We start from the raw sequence: 22,625 nt of genomic DNA on the forward strand, positions 1-22,625 counted from the left end.
GGTAGCCGAAAATGTTAGGTTAGGTAGGTTAGGTAGTCGAAAAAACATTAATTCATGAAAACTTGGCTTATTATTCAAATCGGGCCATGCATAGTAGGCTGAGATGTGCGTTCTGGCTACTAGGTACGACATATATATATATATATATATGTCGTACCTAGTAGCCAGAACTCACTTCTCAGCCTACTATTCAAGGCCCGATTTGCCTAATAAGTCAAGTTTTCCTGAATTAATATATTTACTATAATTTTTTTCTTATGAAATGATAAAGCAACCCTTTTCTCTATGTATGAGGTCAATTTTTTTTTATTGGAGTTATAATTAACGTAGATATATGACCGAACCTAACCAACCCTACCTAACCTAACCTAACCTATATTTATAGGTAAGGTTAGGTTAGGTAGCCAAAAAAAGCTAGGTTAGGTTAGGTTAGGTAGGTTAGGTAGACGAAAAAACATTAATTCATGAAAACTTGGCTTATTAGGCAAATCGGGCGTTGAATAGTAGGCTGAGAAGTGCGTTCTGGCTATTAGGTACGACATATATATATATATATATATATATATATATATATATATATATATATATATATATATATATATATATATATATCTTCTCCATGGCAGAAATTTATGCTATTTTGTTTGCTCTTCGTCAACTGCTTTTTCACTGTCAATCTTCCTTTGATATTGTAGTTCCTCCTGGCTCATGGCTCTGGAGCCAGTCCATCCTGAGGTAGTCGAAATTCAACACTGTTTCCTATCTCCAGCAGATTTAAGACAGTGGAGTTTTGCTGGGTTCCCAGCCATATTGGTGTCTTTAAACGAGCGTGCGAATGCTGCGGCTTAGAAGGCTATTCACACTTGTTCCATCTCCTGTAAAGGTATTCCTTATTCTGACTTCTACCCAGTTATTCAATCCTCAGTTATTCTACCCAGTTATTCAGTGCTCATTGGCAGGGTCGATGGTCTCCTGTTACTGGCAACAAGCTGCGTTCTCTTAAGGGTAGCATGTCTCCATGGCCTTCCTCCTACCACCGTAACCAGCGGTGGGAAACGACTCTTGCAAGGTTTCGTATTGGCCATACACGCTTAACTCACGGGCACTTAATGAAGCGCCGCCCTGCTCCTTATTATCCAAACTGCAATGTCCCTCTTATAGTTGTGCAAATCCTTGCTATATGTTATCTTGAGGTAATCTTGAGATGATTTAGGGGCTTTTTAGTGTCCCTGTGGCCCGGTCCTCGACCAGGCCTCCACCCCCAGGAAGCAGCCCGTGACAGCTGACTAACACCCAGGTCCCTATTTTACTGCTAGGTAACAGGAGCATAGGATGAAAGAAACTCTGCCCATTGTTTCTCGCCGGCGCCTGGGATCGAACCCAGGACCACAGGATCACAAGTCCAGCGTGCTGTCCGCTCGGCCGACCGGCTCCCTGACTTCTATGTCATATGTCCTGACTTCCAGGACGTGTATTCACCTAGTTGTGCTTGCGGGGGATGAGCTCTGCTCTTTCGACCCGCCTCTCAACTGTCAATCAATCAACTATTACTAACTACTAACTTTTTCACACACACACACATGCACACACACACACACACACACACACACACACACACACACACACACACACACACACACACACACACACACACACACACACACACACATCCTATAAATAGGATATCGACAGCAGCGCACTCGACACTGGCAAAAGTTAGAACATCAATCAGAAACCTAAGTAAGGAGGCATTTAGGGCGCTTTACACTGCCTACGTGAGGCCAGTCTTAGAGTATGCCGCCCCCCATCATGGAGTCCCCATCTGAAGAAACACATAAGGAAACTGGAAAACGTTTAGAACTTTGTAACGAGACTCGTCCCAGCGTTACGAGGGATTGGGGGTATGAAGAGCGCCTGAAGGAACTGGGCCTTACGACACTAGAAAAAAGAAGGGAGAGGAGGGGTATAATAGTAACGTATAAAATACTCAGGGGAATTGACAGAGTGGAAATAGACATGTTCACACGGAATAGTAAGAGAACGAGGGAACATGGGTGGAAGCTGGAAACTCAGATGAGTCACAGAGATGTTATGAAGATTTCTTTTAGCGTGAGAGTAGTGGGAAAATGGAATGAACTTAAGGAGCAGGTTGTGGAAGCAAATACTATTCATAATTTTTAAATTTTTATTCGAACAAATAACAGCCATTTGTTCGACCATTCCTGCAGCTTGTCTAGGTCTTCTTGAAGCTTCAAGCTGTCCTCCTCTGTCTTAATCCTTCTCATAATTTTGGCGTCGTCAGCAAACATTGAGAGGAATGAGTCTATACTCTCTGGGAGATCATTTACGTATATCAGAAACAGGATAGGTCCAAGCACAGAGCCCTGTGGGACTCCACTGGTGACTTCACGCCATTCTGAGGTCTCACCCCTCACTATAACTCTCTGCTTCCTATTGCTTAGGTAGTCCCTTATCCACTGGAGCGCCCTGCCAGTTACTCCTGCCTGTTTCTCCAGCTTATGCATCAACCTTTTATGGGGTACTGTGTCGAAGGCTTTCCGACAGTCCAAAAAAATGTAGTCCGCCCATCCATCTCTTTCTTGCTTAACCTTTGTCACCTGATCATAGAATTCTATCAAGCCTGTAAGGCAAGATTTACCCTCCCTGAACCCATGTTGATGGGTTGTCACGAAGTCTCTTCTCTCCAGATGTGTTACTAGGTTTTTTCTCACAATCTTCTCCATCACCTTGCATGGCATACAAGTTAAGGACACTGGCCTGTAGTTCAGTGCCTCGTGTCTGTCACCCTTTTTGTATATTGGTATTACATTAGCAGTCTTCCATATTTCTGGTAGGTCTCCCGTTTCCAGTGACCTACTATACACTATGGAGAGTGGCAAGCAAAGTGCTCCTGCATACTCTTTCAATACCCATGGTGAGATTCCGTCCGGCCCAACAGCTTTTCTCTCATCCAGCTCCAATAGGTGCTTCTTGACCTCATCTCTAGTAATTTCGAACCTTTCCAAGGTCACCTGGTTTGCTGCCACCTCTCTTAGCGCCGTGACTTCTCCCTGTTCTATTGTAAAGACCTCCTGGAATCTCCTCCAGGAGGAGAACTCCTTGTTGAGTTCTTCACACACCTCTTTGTCATTCTCTGTATACCTGTCCTCGCCCACCCTAAGTTTCATCACCTGTTCCTTCACTGTTGTCTTCCTCCTGATGTGACTGTGTAGTATCTTTGGTTCGGTCTTGACTTTATTAGCTATATCATTTTCATATCTTTTCTCAGCTGCTCTTCTCACACTAACATACTCGTTCCTGGTTCTCTGGTATCTCTCTCTACTTTCTGGTGTTCTGTTATTACGGAAGTTCCTCCATGCCCTTTTGTTCAGCTCCTTTGCTTTCATACATTCCCTATTAAACCACGGATTCTTCCTTTGCTTCTCTGTTTTTTCCTGTTGGGCTGGGACAAACCTGCTTACAGTCATCAGAGTCAATGTATCGGACTGGAGAAACGTCACAAGTGGAGTACCTCAGGGTTCAGTTCTTGCACCAGTGATATTCATTCTCTACATAAACGATATACCAGATGGCATACAGAATTATATGAACATATTTGCTGCTGATGCTAAGATAACAGAGAAGATAAGAAAGTCAGATGATTGTCTTGCCCCCTCAAGAAGACCTGGACAAAATAAGGGTAGAGAATACCACTTGGCAAATGGAATTTAAAGCAAATAAATGCATGCTCTGGAATGTGGAATAGAAGAACATAGACCCCACACAATCTATAAATTATCTGAGAAATCTTTAAAGAAATCTGATAAAGAAAGAGGATCACATAAAGAACATCGTGCGAGGAGCAAATGTTACACTTTGAATTGCTTTTAAATACATGGATGGGGAAATACTAAAGAAATTGTTCACGACTTTTGTTAGACCAAAACTAACATGCAACTAAGTGGCTCCCAGAACTGAAGGACAAGAGCTACGAGGAGAGGTTAGATGCATTAAATATGCCAAAAGAAGAAGATAGAAGTAAAAAGAGGTAATATGATCACTACGTACAAAATAGTAATGGAAATCGATAAAACTGATAAAAGAATTCCCCCGATACGTGGCACTTAAGGAACAAAAGGTTATAGATTTCAAATAACTAAACAAAGCTGCTGAAGAAATATAAGAAAATTCACTTTTGGAAACAGAGTGGTAGACAGAACAAGTTAAGCGAGGTGGTGGTCGAGGTCAAAACAGTCAATAATTTCAAAGTGTTTTATGACAAAGAGGTCTGGGAAGACGGGACACCACGAGCATAACTCTCATCCTGTAACTACACTTAGGTGAATACACATACACAAGACGACGACTCCAGTCAGGAAGAGTGGAAAGCTAAGGACAGAGCTGCATGACAGAGATCCTGAAGGGGGGTATGGATGGAAAGGGCTGAACAACATACAGAGAAGGTTTTCAGGCTTGGCTGGTACAACAGGGAAAGAGATAATGCTTGATAAAGTTAGTATTCATGCAAAGAAGAGCAAACTGTTAAATGTAATGGGATACAAAATGTAGTCTTTCAGAGGAACATAACAAGGGACGAGAGAATCATGACAGCAGATGCAGGGAAGAGATGCAGCGAGAGAGATGGGTACAAGGGAACCACAGCTCCAGACAATCTGTCAATCCCAGAGAGGAGTGGGGAACCCATCACAAGCAGTTCAGCTGCCCATAGAGAGAAGAGCAACACATCCATCTCCCATCCCAAAGACGCTCTCCCTATCCCAAGCCCCTCACTGTTTCCCACCAAATGCCCTGTCCGCCCACCACTCCATCCCCCTTTCATCGAGCCCTCATAGCACACCAGCCCCATCAATGCATCCCAGCCCATGGAACAATTTCCTTCACCAATAGAACAGCCAGACAGTGGAAGAGTAAGTGAGGATGAGCCGAAGAAAGTGAGCTTCAAGGAACTGTTCACAAACATAACTGGGACTACAAATAAAAGAAGTGAACTTACGGAAAGGTTACAACAAGAAAATTCAGATGTAATAGCACTCGCAGAAACAAAACTACCAGGCTTCATAATAAATGCATTGTTTCTGTAAAACTACTATGTATTTAAGAAAGAAAGGGAAGGAATAAAAAGAGGAAGAGTGGCTGTGCTTATAAGGAAGAACTGGAGTTTGAAGGGATTGGCAACCCAAGCTGTGAGGGGTTTCAGAGACTACATAAAAGGTACTCTGACAATGGGAGGACAAAATTAAATAGCAGTAGTAATATATAAACCCCATTAAATATCAGAAACCCCAGACAGGAGTATGATGGAAACAACATGGCAACCATCAATTGTTATGACCCCCATGTAGCCTGGGTGGAACGAGTCTACCCCAATGAGAGTTATTCTGCCTTCCAGACCTGATTGTGAGGTCAGAAGAAAGATTTATATATTAAATAATTGAGTAAACGTCAGTGAGTAATCTCAGAATACTAGCAGAGGATGAGCATTGGTAATATGTGACATGAAATGAGATGTTGATCTCATTGGGGACATGAAGTGATGCTAGCAGGAGGTCGTGACCTCACTTGAGTCCCAAGTGTCGTCAAAGGTGGTTGTACTTCGTTGATTCTCCCGGAATAAGGAAGAATGTAGTTTCCTGTGTTAGTGCTGGAGTGAAAACTGCTTGTCTGCTAGTGTGAGGCGATTGTTGGGGGTTGGTTGGTTGAAATGGTTGTTGTACACCAATTCTCTGTGATGTTGGTAAATTAGAGGCGACTTGTGAGTGTTGGTCGTGCTTTGGTGAAACTCTAATTGTTGTTCCTTCAAGAGGAAGGAACCAGGCATTTCAGTTGTGGAACCTGCCAGGTGATGTTGTGAACTCAAGTCGTAGACTGGAGGAAGCCTTGTGAGGCAGTCCTGAAGCATTTTTGTGGGCGGCCTATGTGAGCGCCATGTTTGAGCTCCACTGAGTGAACATCATCACGTCAGAGATTTCGATGGTAAGCCTGTTTAATCAGTTATTAATTTAGCCACTAGTGTTTGATTGTGTGCCCAGCAATCATAGTGAACAAGTGTGAATGTAGAATTGATATTTTATTAAGACAGTGAGCTAAAATAAGGAGTTAAAGTTGGGAAGACATGCTAGAGGGAGCGGTGGTACGTCCGCCTTCACAGAAGGTCACTGGATGACTGAGGGGGGAAGCCGTCCAGCATCGCGACGGGAGCGGCAACGGATCAAGACATGTTCCCAGGTGGACCCGCCCAGGATGGGGGAGGACCCACATCTGCGGAGCTGTAGTGATGGAATAGAGATGTCAGAGGGAGGATTTTATTTTCTGTGAATACATTTAATTATGTTTAGTTAGGAAAACATTTTTATTGGCATGGTAAAGGAATTGCAGGTTTGTTTGGGAAGGAGTTCGTGGAGAAACTTCGAGGTTAGAGAAGAAGTTGATGGAGGAATTTCGAGGCTGGAAAAAGAAGTGTATACTGAACTCTGTGGTAGAGCAAAACTCCACAGTGATGAGTTGACTTCAAGCAGTATAGACGAGCTATACGTGTCTCTGTGGAATCAGTGGTGAAGCGTCACTGATGTTGGAGCAGGACTTCATTGTGCAGAAGATTGGGACAACTGCAGAAGTGCCTTTCCTGATATTTTGGAGGACCTAGAGATATGTATGGAGCAGAACAGAGGTTTATGGTGGACACACAATTGTGTATGGGGAGTGCTTGAAAGCTTATTGGCATATAAGATGAAGTGTAAGGTGAAAAATTGATTTCTTCTTTCGTTGGGGGATACTTATGTAGATGTTTTAGGTGTTTTAGCCCCAAGCTGAGTCTCATATACTTGTAGGGCTGAGGATACAGTATTGTTGTGACAGGATTTCAGCCCCATGTAGTGAGGGAGAGGTAAGTGTTAAGCCAAGAGTTGATAAGCCATATGGACACTTGGTGAAGCCAGGATATGATATTGGAATGCTACCGGGTTGTAGCAGTTTAGAGTGTTGTATGATAATGTTATATTTTATATGTCATGTATTATGGACGTTTTCTTTGTATATTAAATGAATATGTTAGCTTGTCCTGGTGAGGTTCGCAGAAAGCAGGAGAGAGAGAGAGAGAGAGAGAGAGAGAGAGAGAGAGAGAGAGAGAGAGGTCACGGTAGCAGACAGGGTGGCAGATACTTATTCACGTAAGGGGGATTTAGGAGATCATTCCAAACAAGGAGAGAGTGGGGAGTCATGGCAGCTCGAGAAGGGTGTGTGCACAAGACAGCGAGGCCAGTGTTGGAGCCACACCCCTAAATGTATGATGCTGAACTCCTCTCCAAGATCAAGAGGCGTACAGAGGTGATTTTCTAAGTAAATTACAAGCACTCCAGTGTCCATTGCTGGTCGACTGACAGTAGCGGGAGTGTGGCTGTTCCGTCAGGGAGTGGTTGGGGATGTTGTCCGCCTGTACACAAATAACGGTCTGGTACAATAACCAGAGCTCTCTGTTGGAGGTTTGTCCCAAAATCCCCAACCCCCTCAGGGCAGAATACAATATAATAGAGAAAGCTGTTTATGTTGCCGGCAGGAAGAAATCCAGACCTCCAGTAGGAAGTCACAGTAGAACCCCCATGACAATGAGTGACCAGTGTACTGACATTTGAGTATCTGATGGAAGTAGAAATATTCAACCTAGGGATGTAAAATATCCATAAAGCAAAAGGCTGTCACACCAAAGGGGAACCTATGATAAGGTGAGAAAGTTTCTAATAGGAATACCATGGGCAACAGAAGTCAGATAAAAGTCTACTCAGGACATGATGGACTTCATCACACAAAAGCGTCAGGAAGCAGAAGACGTGTTTATTACCCCACACACACACAAAAAGCAACAGGAGAATACGGGATTCAATCAGACGTGGAAAAAGTAAGATAACAGAACACCTATGGTCATGGGAAGATACCAGAGGGCCAGAAATGAGTACGTCAGTGTGAGAAGAGAAACAGAAGAACAATATGAAAACGACATAGCAGATAAAGCCAACACCCAACCAAACTTGCTATACAGCCACATCAAGAGGAAAACAATAGTGAAAAAACAGGTGATGAAACTAATGAGAGAAGAGGACCGGAACACAAAGATGACAAGATGTGTGAAGAACTTAAAAAGTCTCAAAGTCTTCACTAAAGAACAAGGAGTAGACCCTAAAGACATGGTGATAAATAAAGCAGCATTGGAAGATTTCCATGGATAAAGATAGGAGGCAGCTACTAGAACTGGACGTGATTAAGGCTGTTGGGACGGGCAGAATCTCTCCATGGATACTAAAGAGGGGGTAGAAGACATTTGCGTGCCACTCACTATAGTGTTTAACAAGTTACTGCAAACAGGAGACTTATCAGAAAGTTGAAAGATGGTTAATGTAGTCCCAATATACAAAAAAGGGGGAAGGCAGTATTCATTAAACTACAGGCCGGTGTCCCTTACCTTGTAAGCTGATGGAGAAGATAGTGAAAAAACAACTTATAGCACATCTGGAGAGAAAGGACTTAGTAACACTCCAACAGCAAGGGTTCGGGGATGGCAAATCGTGTTTCTTAGGTTTAATAGAAATTATGACCAGCAACTAACATCAAGTTAGAAAAAGAAGGATGGACAGACTGCATTTTCTTCCACTGTCAGAAAGCTTTTGATACAGTACTCTCTAAGATGGTGTTGCGTAAGTTAGAGAAAAAGGCTGTAGTAACAGGTCAGGTACTCTGTTGGATAGGTGATTATTCAACTGTACCTAAGAATATTCTGTATCTAAGCAACAGAAAACTGAATTTTACTGGCGAGACCTCCATATGGCGAGATGTCACAAGCAGAGTCCCACAGGGTTCTGTACTCGGACCTATCTTGTTTTGTGATATATGTGACTGATCTTCCAGAGTATGTAGACTCATTCCTCTCAATTTTTGCTGATGATGCCAAAATTATGAGAAGGATTAAAACAGAGGACAGCACGAGACTACAGGGAGGGAGGAGGGAGCGGGAGCAGGGAGGCCTAACTCTAGGTACCAAATGGGAGATCAAATCCTTCAGGAATCAGGAAGACAGGTAGGTCTGTGGATTTATATCACGCCGGGACTATCCCCAGAAGCCCACATCAAAAGGATAACATCAGGTGCGTATGCATGGCTGGCTAACATCAGAACTGCCTTCAGAAACTTGTGTAAGGAATCATTCAGAACGTTGTATTCCACATACGTCAGACCAATCCTGGAGTATGCGGCCCCAGTGTGAGGTTCTTATATAGTCAAACACAAGTCGAAGTTAAAAACGTTGAGAGGTTTCTACCAGACTAGTTCTGAGCTGAGAGGCATGAACTACGAGGGAAGACTAGTGGAATTAGACGTCACAACACTGGAAGTCAGAAGAGTTAGGGGGGGAGACATGATCATCACCTGCAAAAATTATCCAAGGAATTGACAGGGTAGATAAAGATAAACTGTTTAGCACGAGTGGTACGTGAACAAGAGGGCTTAGATGGAAACTTAGTTCCCAAATATGCCACGGTGATGAGCTAAATAACCTTTTCAGTGTTAGAGTAATTAACAAATGGAATGCGTTTCAAAGTGATGTGTATGGAGACAGACTCCGTCCACAGTTAAAATTTAGATATGACAAAGCTCATTAGGCTCATTCACTTTACATAAGTTGATTAAAGGTGAGAGGCAGGAACAAAGAGCTGAAGTTCAACCCCCCCCCCCCCCCCTGCAAGCACAATTAGATGAATACACACATATACCCACACACAGGGAGGAGGAAGCGGGAGAATGATCCTGACGTATAAAATACTTAGAGGGATTGACAGGATGTAAACAGAGGAAATGTTTGCAATGAATACAAATAGAACAAGGGGTCCCGGAGGGAAGCTTATGACTCAGATATTGTTTGTTGATTTACTGACATATCTCTGATATGTCAGAGATTTTATAACGTTTTCCTTTACCGTGCGGGTAGTGAGTTAATGGCATGACGTAAAGGAACAGGTTGTGAAGGTAAACTTCATTTATACCTTTAAAAACAGGTATGATAGGGAAATAGGTCAGAAGTTATTGCATTAGACAACCAACGGATAAAAAAGCGGGTCGAAGGGCTAGAGCTCGATCCTGCAGGTACTAATGCAGGTGAGTACAAATAGGTGACTACAAACACACACACACACACACACACACACACACACACACACACACACACACACACACACACACACACACACACACACACACACACAAGGTCATTCAGAACCTTGTAATCCACGTATGTCAGACCAATCCTGGAGTATGCTGCTCCAGTGTGAAGTTCTCACTGGAGTCACCTCACCTCATTCTCACTCACCTTATCTGGAGAGAAGGGACATGGTGACAACTCATCAACATAGGTTCAGGGAGGGTAAATCTTGCCTTACAGGCTTAATAGGTGTTCTACGATCTACGATCCACGTTCTACGATCAGTTGACAAAGATTAAGCAAGAAAGAAAAGGATGGGCGGACTGCATTTTTTTGGACTGTCGGAAAGCCTTTGACACAGTACCGCATAAAAGGCTGATGCATAAGCTGGAAAAACAGGCAGGAGTAACTGGTAGGGCGCTCCAGTGGATAAGGGAGTACCTAAGCAGTAGTAAGCAGAGAGTTACAGTGAAGGGCGAGACCTCAGATTGGCGTGAAGTCACCAGTGGAGTCCCACAGGGCTCTTTACTCGGACTTATCCTGTTTCTGATATACGTAAATGATCTCCCAGATGGTATAGACTCATTCCGCTCAATGTTTGCTGACGACGCCAAACTTATGAGAAGGATTAAGACAGAGGAGGACAACTTGAGGCTTCAAGAAGACCTGGACATGCTGCAGGAATGGTCGAACAAATGGTTGTTAGAGTTTAACCCAAGCAAATGCAATGTAATGAAAATAGGTGTAGGGGACCAGGAGACCAGATACAAGGAATTATTTTGGAGATGAAATCCTTCAAGAGTCAGAGACCTCTGGGTTGATATCACGCCAGACCTGTCCCCTGAAGCTCATATCAAGAAGATAACATCAGCGGCATATGCCAGGTTGGCTAATATAAGAACGGCCTTTAGAAACTTGTGTAAGGAATCGTTCAGAACATTATATACCACATATGTCAGACCAATCCAGGAGTATGTGGCTCCAGCATGGAGTCCATATCTAGTCCAGCATAAGACTAAATTGGAAGAGGATCAAAGGTTTGCCACCAGAACCGTACCCGAACCGAGATCCATGAGATACGAGGAGAGACTACGGGAATTAAACCTCAAGTCACTGGGAGACAGAAGAGTTAGAGGGGACATGATCACCACATATAAGATTCTCAGAGGATTTGATAGCGTAGATAAAGACAGACTATTTCCCACAAGGGGAACACGCACTAGGGGACACAGGTGGAAATTGAGTGCCCAAATGAGCCATAGAGACGTTAGAAAGATTTTTTCAGTGTCAGAGTAGTAGACAAATGAAATGCATTAGGCAGTGATGTGGTGGAGGCTGACTCCATACACAGCTTCAATTGTAGATATGATAAGAGCCCAGTAGGCTCAGCAACCTGTACATTAGTTGATTAACAGTTGAGAGGCGGGACCAAAGATCCAGAGCTCAACTCCCCCCCCACACACACACATTCAGAGTCTTCACTCTGAATGACTCCGACATAAGGGAAATTGACTTCGAGGCCCCAGCAGGATTGAGCGATCACAGTGAACTCACCTAGTTGTACTCGGCTAGTTGTGTTTGAGGGGGTTGAGCTCTGGCTCTTTGGTCCCGCCTCTCAACTGTCAATCAACTGGTGTACAGATTCCTGAGCCTACTGGGCTCTATCATACCTATATTTGAAACTGTGTATGGAGGCAGCCTCCACCACAACACTACTTAATGCATTCCATTTACTAACTACTCTGACACTGAAAAAATTCTTTCTAACGTCCCTGTGGCTCATCTGGGTACTAAGTTTCCATCTGTGTCCCCTTGTTCGTGTCCCGCCCGTGCTAAAGAGTTTGTCATTGTCCACCCTGTCAATTCCCCTGAGAATTTTGTAGGTGGTTATCATGTCTCCCCTTACTCTTCTGTTTTCCAGGGTTGTGAGGTTCATCTCCCTTAGCCTCTCCTCGTAGCTCATTCCTCTGTGTTCCTGGACCAGTCTGGTGGCATACCTCTGAATCTTTTCTAACTTCGTCTTGTATTTAACTAGGTATGGACTCCTGGCTGGAGCTGCATACTCTAGGATTGGTCTTACGTAAGTGGTATACAGGGTCCTGAATGATTCCTAGCACAAGTTCCAAAAGGCAGTTCTTATATTGGCCAGTCTAGCATATGCCGCTGATGATATCCTTTTGATGTGGGCCTCAGGGGACAGGTTCGGTGTGATATCGACCCCCAGATCTCTCTCTCTATTTGACTCTTGCAGGATTTCACATCCCAGATGGTACCTTGTGTTCAGCCTTGTGCTCCCTTCGCCTAATTTCATTACTTTACAATTTCCTGAGTTGAACTTTAGCAGCCATTTTCTATACCATTCCTCCAGTTTTTCCAGGTCATCCTGTAGTCTCCATCTTCATCAGTTTTGATTCTTCTCATAATTTTTGCATCATCAGCAAACATAGAGAGGAATGAGTCTATACCCTCTGGAAGGTCGTTTACATATACTAGAAACAGGATGGGTCCAAGTACTGAGCCCTGTGGGACTCCGCTGGTGACATCTCGCCACTCTGATGCATCCCCCCTCACCGTTACTCGCTGTTTCCTATTGCTTAGATACTCCCATATCCATTGGAGCACCTTACCTTTCACTCCTGCCTGCTGCTCCAACTTTTGTAACAGCCTTTTATGAGGTACTCTGTCTAAGGCTTTCTGACAGTCCAAGAAAATGCAGTCTGCCCACCCTTCTCTTTCCTGCCTAATTTGTGTTGCTTGGTCATAGAATCCTATTAGACCTGCGAGGCACGATTTACTATCTTTGAACCCATGCTGGTGGTGTGTTACAAGGCTGTTTCCCTCCAGATGCTCTACGATCCTTTTCCTCACGATCTTCTCCATCACCTTGCATGATATACAAATTAGGAAAACTGGCCTGTACTTCAGTGCCTCTTGTCTGTCACCCTTTTTGTCTATTGGGACTACATTAGCTGTCTTCCAGCTTTCCGGAAGGTCTCCTGTTTCCAATGACCTGTTATACACTATAGAGAGTGGCACACTTAGTGCTTCTGCACCTTCTTTTAGAACCCATGGTGAGATTCTGTGAGGCCCAACAGCCTTTGACACATTCAGCTCCAACAGATTCCTTTTGAGCTCATCACTGGTGAGATAAAATTCCTCCAAGGTTGTTCGGTTTGCCTCCTCATTTAGTTCAGGGATCTCTCCTTGTTCTATTGTGAAGACCTCCTGGAATCTCTTGTTGAGTTCTTCACACACCTCTTTGTCGTTCTCTGTTTATCTGTTCTCTCCTTTTCTCAGTTTCATTACTTGTTCCTTCACTGCTGTTTTCCTCCTGATGTAGCTGCAGAGCCACATCAGTGTACTAACTTTTGAGTATCTGGTCGAAGAAGGGCTAAAGTACTCGAGAAAGATAACTGAAAGCAAAAGGCTAACATTCCGTAAGAGAAATTACGAGATAAGAAAATTCCTAACGGATATAATAAGTTAATCAGAGCTAAGGGGAAAGACGGCCCAAGACATGATGGAATACATCACACAGAAGTGTAAGGAGGCAGCGGAAAAGTTTATCCCGGCCCAAAAGGTAAAAACTGAAATGCAGAAGAGAAACCCATGGTTTAATCAGAGATGTAAGCTAGCTAAGCAACAAAGTAAAAGAACATGGAGAAACTATAGACATAACAAGACACTTGAGAGCAGAGAAGGTTACCAGAGAGCCAGGAATGAATACGTCAGGGTGAAAACAGAGGCAGAAGGGCAATATGAAAACGACATAGCAAACAAGGTTAAGACCCAACTCAAATTGCTGCACAGCCACATCAAGAGAAAGACAACAGTGAAGGAACAGGTAATGAAACTGAGAATAGGGGCAGACAGATTCACTACAAACGACAAAGAAGTGTGTGAGGTACTCAATATGAAATTCCAGGAAGTCTTCACATTAGAGCAAGGAGAAGTTTCAGAGATAACAGAAGGAATTATTAACCAGGCACCACTAGAGGAATTTGTGATTACCAGTGGAGATGTAAAGAAGATTTTGCTAGAGTTGAATGTGACAAAGGCTATTGGCCCAGATGAAACATCACCATGGATACTAAAGGAAGGAGCAGAAGCACTGTGCATGCCACTCTCCATGGTGTATAACAAATCACTGGTAACAGGTGAACTGCCAGAAATTTGGAAGGCGGCAAACGTGATCCCGATATACAAGGGGGATAGACAGGAGGCCCTGAACTACAGGCCAGTGTCCCTAACTTTCATACCATGCAAGCTAATGGAGAAAATTGTGCGAAAAAAGCTAGTCGAACATCTGGAGCGAAGGAACTTTGTGTCACAACACCAACATTGTTTCAGGGATGGCAAGTCATGCCTCACAGAATTAATTGAATTCTATGATCAGGCAACAAGAAACAGGCAAGAAAGAGAGGGGTGGGCAGACTGCATATTTTTGGATTGCCAGAAAGCCTTTGACACAGTGCCACACCAGAGACTAGTGCGAAAGCTGTAGGTGCAGGCAGGAGTGAAAGGGAAGGTACTCCGTTGGATAAGGGAGTACCTAAGTAACAGAAGGCAGCGTGTCACTGTGAGGGGTGAGGTCTCAGATTGGCGAGACGTCACCAGTGGGGTACCGCAGGGTTCAGTCCGTGGACCCCATACTGTTTCTTATATATGTAAATGATCTCCCAGAAGGCATAGACTCACTTCTCTCAATGTTTACTGATGATGCAAAATTATGAGGAGGATTGAAACACAGGAGGCTAGTAGGAGGCTACGAGATGACCTAGACAGACTGAATGAATGGTTCAACAAATGGCTGCTAAAGTTCAACCCGAGTAAATACAAAGTAAGGAAACTAGGCGATGGAAGCAGGAGGCCAGACACAGTATACAGAATAGGAGATGAAGTACTTAATGAAACAGACAGAGAGAAAGATCTAGGTGTTAATATCACACCAAACCTGTCTCCTGAAGCCCACATAAAAAGAATTATGTCAGCGGCATATGCGAAGCTGGCTAACATCAGAACAGCCTTCAGGAACCTGTGTAAGGAATCATTCCGAATCTTGTATACCACATATGTAAGACCAATCCTGGAGTATGCGGCCCCATCACGGAGCACGTACCTTGTCAAGCACAAGACGAAGCTGGAAAAAGTTCAGATGTATGCCACTAGACTAGTCCCAGAACTAAGAGGCATGAGTTACGAGGAAAGGCTGCAGGAAATGCTCCTTACAACACTGGAAGACATGATCACTACCTACAAAGTCCTCAGGGTAATCGACAGGGTAGACAAGGGTAAACTATTCAACACAGGTGATACACAAACAAGGGGACACAGGTGGAAACTGAGTACCCACATGAGCCACAGGGACGTTAGAAAGAACTTTTTCAGTGTCAGAGTAGTTAACAGGTGGAATGCATTAGGAAGTGATGTGGTGGAGGCTGACTCCATACACAGTTTCAAATGTACATATGATAAAGCCCAGTAGGCTCGGGAATCTGTATACCGGATGATTGACAGTTGAGAGGCGGGACCAAGGAGCCAAAGTTCAACTCCTGCAAGCACAAATAGGTGAGTACATCTCAGCCCTCTGCCCCCACTATCCCTCTTCCCCCCCCCCCCCAACCTCACAACCTCAATCTGACTCTCAGCCTCATTCTACTTCTCAACCCTCCTATGCCATTCAGACCCCTAATTTTCAGACTCACTATGTCCTTCCTGCTCCTCTAGATGCCCAGACCCCATTCGCCCCCTAGACCCCTCCCCAGACCCCCAGAGAAAAGGTGAACTCTGGTATATGACTTTCCAAGAAGAGTCTGAAGGTTTGGTACAACAATGCTGATGGGGTATCCCATAAAGCAAAAAGAGATAAAAGAAAGAGTTAGTGAGGCAGATCCAGACATAGTTGCAATATTGTAAACTGAAAAAAGGCATGATCTTGGGTGCAATAATTCCAGAGGGGTACCAGGTCATAAGAAAAGAAAGGACACAGACAGGGAGGGGGAGTGGCACTCCTAATAAAGCGGAAATGGAAGTTTGAAAGCCTGGCAAATCTGGGGACCAATAAAAGCTCAAGCTCCGTACATGAAACTCTGACAGCGGACGGGAAAAAGATTGTAATCTTGATAATCTACAATCCCCCACCAAACAGTAGAAGCCCAGGCAGGAGTATGCCAACAACAAGGCATATTTAGATGAGCTGCAGAAGGCAGCAACATTAGCTCATAGAATGAGAGTTAAACTGCTGGTCATGAAGGACCTAAATCACAGAGAGAGAAGTTGGGAAACAAGGAATCCCCATGGCAGGGAGGAAACGTGGGGAGCGAAGTTAGGAAACATTATAGACAGGAATTTCCTAACACAACATGTGAAGGAAGACACAATGGAAAGAGGAGGGGATTCACCGAGCCTATTAGACCTGATTTTCACCCAGAATGTAGAAGACATCGAAAATTTGGAACATGAAATACAGCTACGAGCCAGTGACGATTTTGTCCTAGTCTTTGACTACACGATGGAACTTAAAATTGTGACCAAAGGACAAGAGGTCTGGGAAAGGAGAGTTGACTACAGGAAAGGAGACAAAAAAAGGATAAGGGGCTACCTGGGAGAAGTGCAGTGGGAGGAAGGGATTAGAAGGAAAACAGTGCAAGGTATGATGAACCTAGTCATATGGAAATGCAAGGAGGCTGAAGGGAGATTTATATCAACAGTAAAGGAAAAACGTAAGAGGGAATATAATAACCCATGGTTTAATAGACAGTGTCAGGAAGCAAAATGAGAAGCAGGACGAAGTGGAGGAAGTATGGAAGACAAAGGACAGAGGACAACAGAATCAGATGCAACAGAGCTGGGAACGATTACATTAACATAAAAAGAGTATCGGAAAGAAATTATGAATGATATTGCAATCAAAGTGAAAAAGCAACCTAAATTACTACATAGCCATATAAGAAGGAAAATGTCGGTAAACGACCTAGTGACAAGACTAAGGAAAACAGAAGGGGCATATACTGAAAGTGACAAGGAAATCTGCGAGGCACTGAATGCAAGTTTCCATGGAGTGTTCACAACCGAGCCTGAGCAGCTCCCATTGTTGGAAGGGGTTACCCTAGATGAAAGACTATCTGATATAGAGGTGACAGCAGAGGAGGTAATGAAACAGTTGACAACACTGGATGCAACTAAAGGAAAGATACACCATGTTTACAGGAGTAGAATCCTACATGCCAATGTTCGCGGATGATGCAAAATTAATGAGAAGAATTGTGACAGATAAGGGTTGTAGGATCCTCCAAGAGGACCTGGACAAGTTGCAGAGATGGTCAGAGAAATGGCTATTGGAGTTCAACACGAGCAAATGTAAATGAAGTTATTGAAATGGGATCAGGTGATAGGAGACCAAATTGGCAGTACTCAATGAAGAGGAACTGCCTACCTGTGACGATTCTAGAAAGAGACCTTGGAGTGGATGTAACACCTAATCTAACTCCTGAGGCACATATAAATAGGATAACGACAACAGCGTACTATACACTGGCAAAAGCTAAAACATCATTCAGAAACCTAAGTGAGGAGGGATTTAGGGCGCTTTACACTGCCAACGTGAGGCCAGTCTTAGAGTATGCCGCCTGAAGAAACACATAAGGAAACTGGTAAAGGTTCAGAAGTTTGCGACGAGGCTCGTCCCAGAGATCTCTGTAACCTGTTCAAGTCCTCTTGGAGGATCGTACAATCCTCATCTGTCACAACTCTTCTCATCATCTTTGCGTCATCTGCGAACATTGACATGTAGGATTCTACTCCTGTAAACATGTCATTAACGTATATTAGAAATAGAATTTGTCCCAGCACCGATCCTTGAGGTACTTCACTTGTTACTGTTCGCCAGTCCGACTTCTCGCCCCCCTTACCATTACCCTCTGGCTCCTTCCTGTTAGGTAGTTCTTCACCCATACTAGGGCCTTTCCGCTTACTCCCGCCTGCCTCTCAAGTTTGAATAGTAGTCTCATGTGCGGTACTGTATCAAAGGCTTTTTGGCTGTCCAGATATATGCAGTCTGCCCAACCTTCTTTGTCCTGCCTTATCCTCGTTATTTTATCATAGAATTCGAAAAGGTTTGTTAGGAAAGATTTCCCTTTCCTGAACCCATATTGATGTTTGTTTACAAACCTAATGTTTTGTTGGTGTGCAACCAGTCTGAGCCTAATTATTCTTTCAAGTATTTTGCAGGAGCTGCTTGTCAGTGATACAGGTCTATAGTTAAGTGCCTCCTCCTTATCACCTTTCTTGAACTACTGTGTATGTGGGGGGGGGGGGAATTAGTTAGTAGTTAGTAACAGTTGATTTAATGACAGTTGAGAGGCGGGCCGAAAGACTAGAGCTCAACCCCCGCAAGCACAACTAGGTGAATACACCCTCCTTCCCCCCCCCCCCCCCACACACACATGTTAGAGGCAGACTCCATACACAGTTTCAAATGTAGATATGATAGAGCCCAGTAGGCTCAGGAATCTGTACACCAGTTGATTGACAGTTGAGAGGCGGGACCAAAGAGCCAGAACTCAACCCCCGCAAGCACAACTAGGTAAAAATAGATGAATACATACCCTTCCGCTAAAAGTTGTTCACTTCTAATGGACGTGAAAACACAAATATTCCCAAACAAAACCGAGGTTTATTTTTTCCTCAAACTGGCAACAAAACCCCGGGGAGCAGGTGACGCTGGAACACGGCAGCACACTCGCACAAAAATACTCGACGGGACACAAATATAAGCTTTCTGTGCCTGTGGCGCCGTGATAGACGTTGTTGGTACAAGGCGGTGTTGTCCCGCCTGTAGCCTCCTCGTCATAGAGGCTCGCACATCCCACATCTAAAGCAATATTAGTTTGTAACTTTCTCTGAGAACAGGATTAGTGTTGGTAAGATTATGATGGTCGGCGCCCTGGCCTTGTCGTGAGGCTCGATGAGAGTCACAAACCTCCAGAAAGTATTCAGGAAAGGAGTATCTTGTCTCTCCCCACCGTTTTGAGATCGTAACTTGATTCTCGTAAGTTTTATAGATGTGAATGCCTATATCTATAAAGCGCACGCACACGCGCGCGCACAGCTGGAAAACTAGAAAGGTTCAAAGGTTTGCCACCACTCTAGTACCTGAACTGGGAAGTATGAGCTACGAGGAGAGACTTCGGGAATTAAACCTCACGTCGCTGGAAGACAGAAGAGTTAGAAGGGACATCATGATCACATAATATTCTCAAAGGAATTGATAGGGTAGATAAAGACAGGCTATTTAACACAAGGGGCACACGCACTAGGGGACACAGGTGGAAATTGAGTGCCCAAATGAGCCACAGAGATATTAGAGAGAACTTTTGTAGTGTCAGAGTAGTTGACAAATGGATTGCATTAAGCAGTGATGTGGTGGAGGCTGACTCCATACACAGTTTCAGTGTAGCTATGTTGGAGCCCAGTATGCTCAGGCTGTACACCAGTTGATTGACATTTGAGAGGCGGGACCGAAGAGCCAGAGTTCAACCCCGGCAAGCATAACTAGGTGAGTGTACACCCCCTCCCACACACACCACGCACACCACACACACACACACACACACACACACACACACACACACACACACACACACACACACATCAGAAGGAAAACAACAGTGAAAGAACAGGTATTGAAACTTCGAACAGGCGAGGACGGGTATACTGAGAATGACAGAGAGGTGTGTGAAGAACTTAACAAGAGGTTCCAGGAGGTCTTCACAACAGAACAAGGTGAGGTCACTGTGCTAGGAGAAAGGGAGGTAAACCAGGTGGCCTTGGAAGAGTTCGAAATTACGAGAGAGGAGGTCAAGAGACACCTGCTGGATCTGGATGTTAGAAAGGCTGTTGGTCCAGATGGGATCTCACCATGGATACTGAAAGAGTGTGCAGAGGCACTTTGCTTGCCACTCTCCATAGTGTATAGTAAATCACTGGAGACGGGAGACCTACCAGAAATATGGAAGACGGCGAATGTGGTCCCAATATACAAAAAGGGCGACAGGCAAGAGGCACTGAACTACAGGCCAGTGTCCTTGACTTGTATACCATGCAAGGTGATGGAGAAGATCGTGAGAAAAAACCTGGTAACACATCTGGAGAGAAGGGACTTCGTGACAAATCGCCAACATGTGTTCAGGGAGGGTAAATCTTGCCTTACAGGCTTGATAGAATTCTACGATCAGGTGACAAAGATTAAGCAAGAAGGAGAGGGCTGGGCGGGCTGCATTTTCTTGGATTGTCGGAAAGCCTTTGACACAGTACCGCATAAGAGGCTGGTACATAAGCTGGAGAGACAGGCAGGTGTAGCTGGTAAGGTGCTCCAGTGGATAAGGGAGTATCTAAGCAATAGGAAGCAGAGAGTTACGGTGAGGAGTGAGACCTCCGATTGGCGTGAAGTCACCAGTGGAGTCCCACAGGGCTCTGTACTCGGTCCTATCTTGTTTCTGATATATGTAAATGATCTCCTGGAGGCTATCGATTCATTTCTCTCAATGTTTGCAGACGATGCTAAAATTATGAGAAGGATTAAAACAGAAGAGGACTGTTTGAGGCTTCAAGAAGACCTAGACAAGCTGAAGGAATGATCGAACAAATGGTTGTTAGAGTTTAACCCAACCAAATGTAATGTAATGAAGATAGGTGTAGGGAGCAGGAGGCCAGATACAAGGTATCATCTGGGAGAGGAAATTCTTCATAAGTCAGAGAAGGAAAAAGACTTGGGGGTTGATATCACGCCAGACCTGTCTCCTGCAGCACATATCAAGCGGATAACATCAGCGGCATATGCCAGGCTGGCCAACATACGAACGGCATTCAGAAACTTGTGTAAAGAATCATTCAGAACTTTGTATACCACATATGTCAGGCAAATCCTGGAGTATGCAGCCCCAGCATGGAGTCCATATCTAGTCAAGGATAAGACTAAACTGGAAAAGGTTCAAAGGTTTGCCACCAGACTAGTACCCGAGCTGAGAGGTATGAGCTACGAGGAGAGACTACGGGAATTAAACCTCACTTTGCTGGAAGACAGAAGAGTTAGTGGGGACATGATCACCACATTCAAGATTCTGAAGGGAATTGATAGGGTAGATAAAGACAGTCTATTTAACACAAGGGGAACACGCACAAGGGGACACAGGTGGACACTGAGTGCCCAAATGAGCCACAGAGATATTAGAAAGTACTTTTTTAGTGTCAGAGTGGTTGACAAATGGAATGCATTAGGAAGTGATGTGGTGGAGGCTGACTCCATACACAGTTTCAAGTGTAGATATGATAGAGCCCAATAGGCTCAGGAATCTGTACACCTGTTGATTGACGGTTGAGAGGCGGTGCATTGAAGTTCCTGAAGGAGTTGGGGGACAAATTGATCAGCGCTACAGAAGATCAGAGAGCAAAAAGTTTCTTGTTCCAGCACCTCAGTGTTGCGATTCTGAGGGGAAATGCCTGTTCCGTCTTGGGCACTAGTCCAACTTCAGAGGAATTCGAAGAAGTGTTTGACTTGCAACAGTAATCGAACCTGTCTGTGACATTTATGAATGTTTCCAATTGTCGTGTTTTTCAAAAGATCCATAAACTTAAAGCACTTTTAAAAGAACAAATCCACAAGGGCCGTGACGAGGATTCGAACCTGCGTCCAGGAGCATCCCAGACACTGCCGTAATCGACTGAACTACGACAGGGAAATGGGTTGAAACCGAAGTTCTACTGAACTTACTGGATCCCGTAGTCTCTCCGAGGCACAAACCAGGATTTTACACAACTCCCCCCCCCCCCCTGCACTCGAGCTATGTCAATAGGCCGTTCTCCCAATTCGCCTGTACATCATTACACACAGAGATCACACTAACGTGATGTATCAATGCGTTATGCATGATTTCCTCTGAGGCTAAGGGTCTCGCTTCTTCCGGCCAGAGGTGGTCCTCCCATCCCAATATAAATATATATATATATATATATATATATAATATATATATATATATGTCGTACCTAGTAGCCAGAACTCACTTTTTGGCCTACTATTCAAGGCCCGATTTGCCTAATAAGCCAAGTTTTCATGAATTAATTGTTTTTCGACTACCTAACCTACCTAACCTAACCTAACCTAACTTTTTCGGCTACCTAACCAAACCTAACCTATAAAGATAGGTTAGGTTAGGTTAGGTAGGGTTGGTTAGGTTCGGTCATATATCTACGTTAACTTTAACTCCAATAAAAAAAAATTGACCTCATACATAATGAAATGGGTAGCTTTATCATTTCATAAGAAAAAAATTAGAAAAAATATATTAATTCAGGAAAACTTGGCTTATTAGGCAAATCGGGCCTTACATAGTAGGCTCAGAAGTGAGTTCTGGCTTCTAGGTACGAC

The 22,625-nt window shown here is 44.1% G+C and overlaps 1 protein-coding gene across 1 annotated transcript in view; it reads right to left on the reverse strand.

Annotated features, from left to right (window-relative positions):
- LOC123757792 (metabotropic glutamate receptor 6-like) overlaps positions 1–22,625 on the reverse strand; it is a 636,685-nt gene that overhangs the window by 215,423 nt on the left and 398,637 nt on the right. The gene's annotated exons all lie outside the window — the stretch shown is intronic.

Source organism: Procambarus clarkii, chromosome 40, assembly GCF_040958095.1.
Source record: "Procambarus clarkii isolate CNS0578487 chromosome 40, FALCON_Pclarkii_2.0, whole genome shotgun sequence".
Lineage (NCBI taxonomy): Eukaryota > Metazoa > Arthropoda > Malacostraca > Decapoda > Cambaridae > Procambarus > Procambarus clarkii.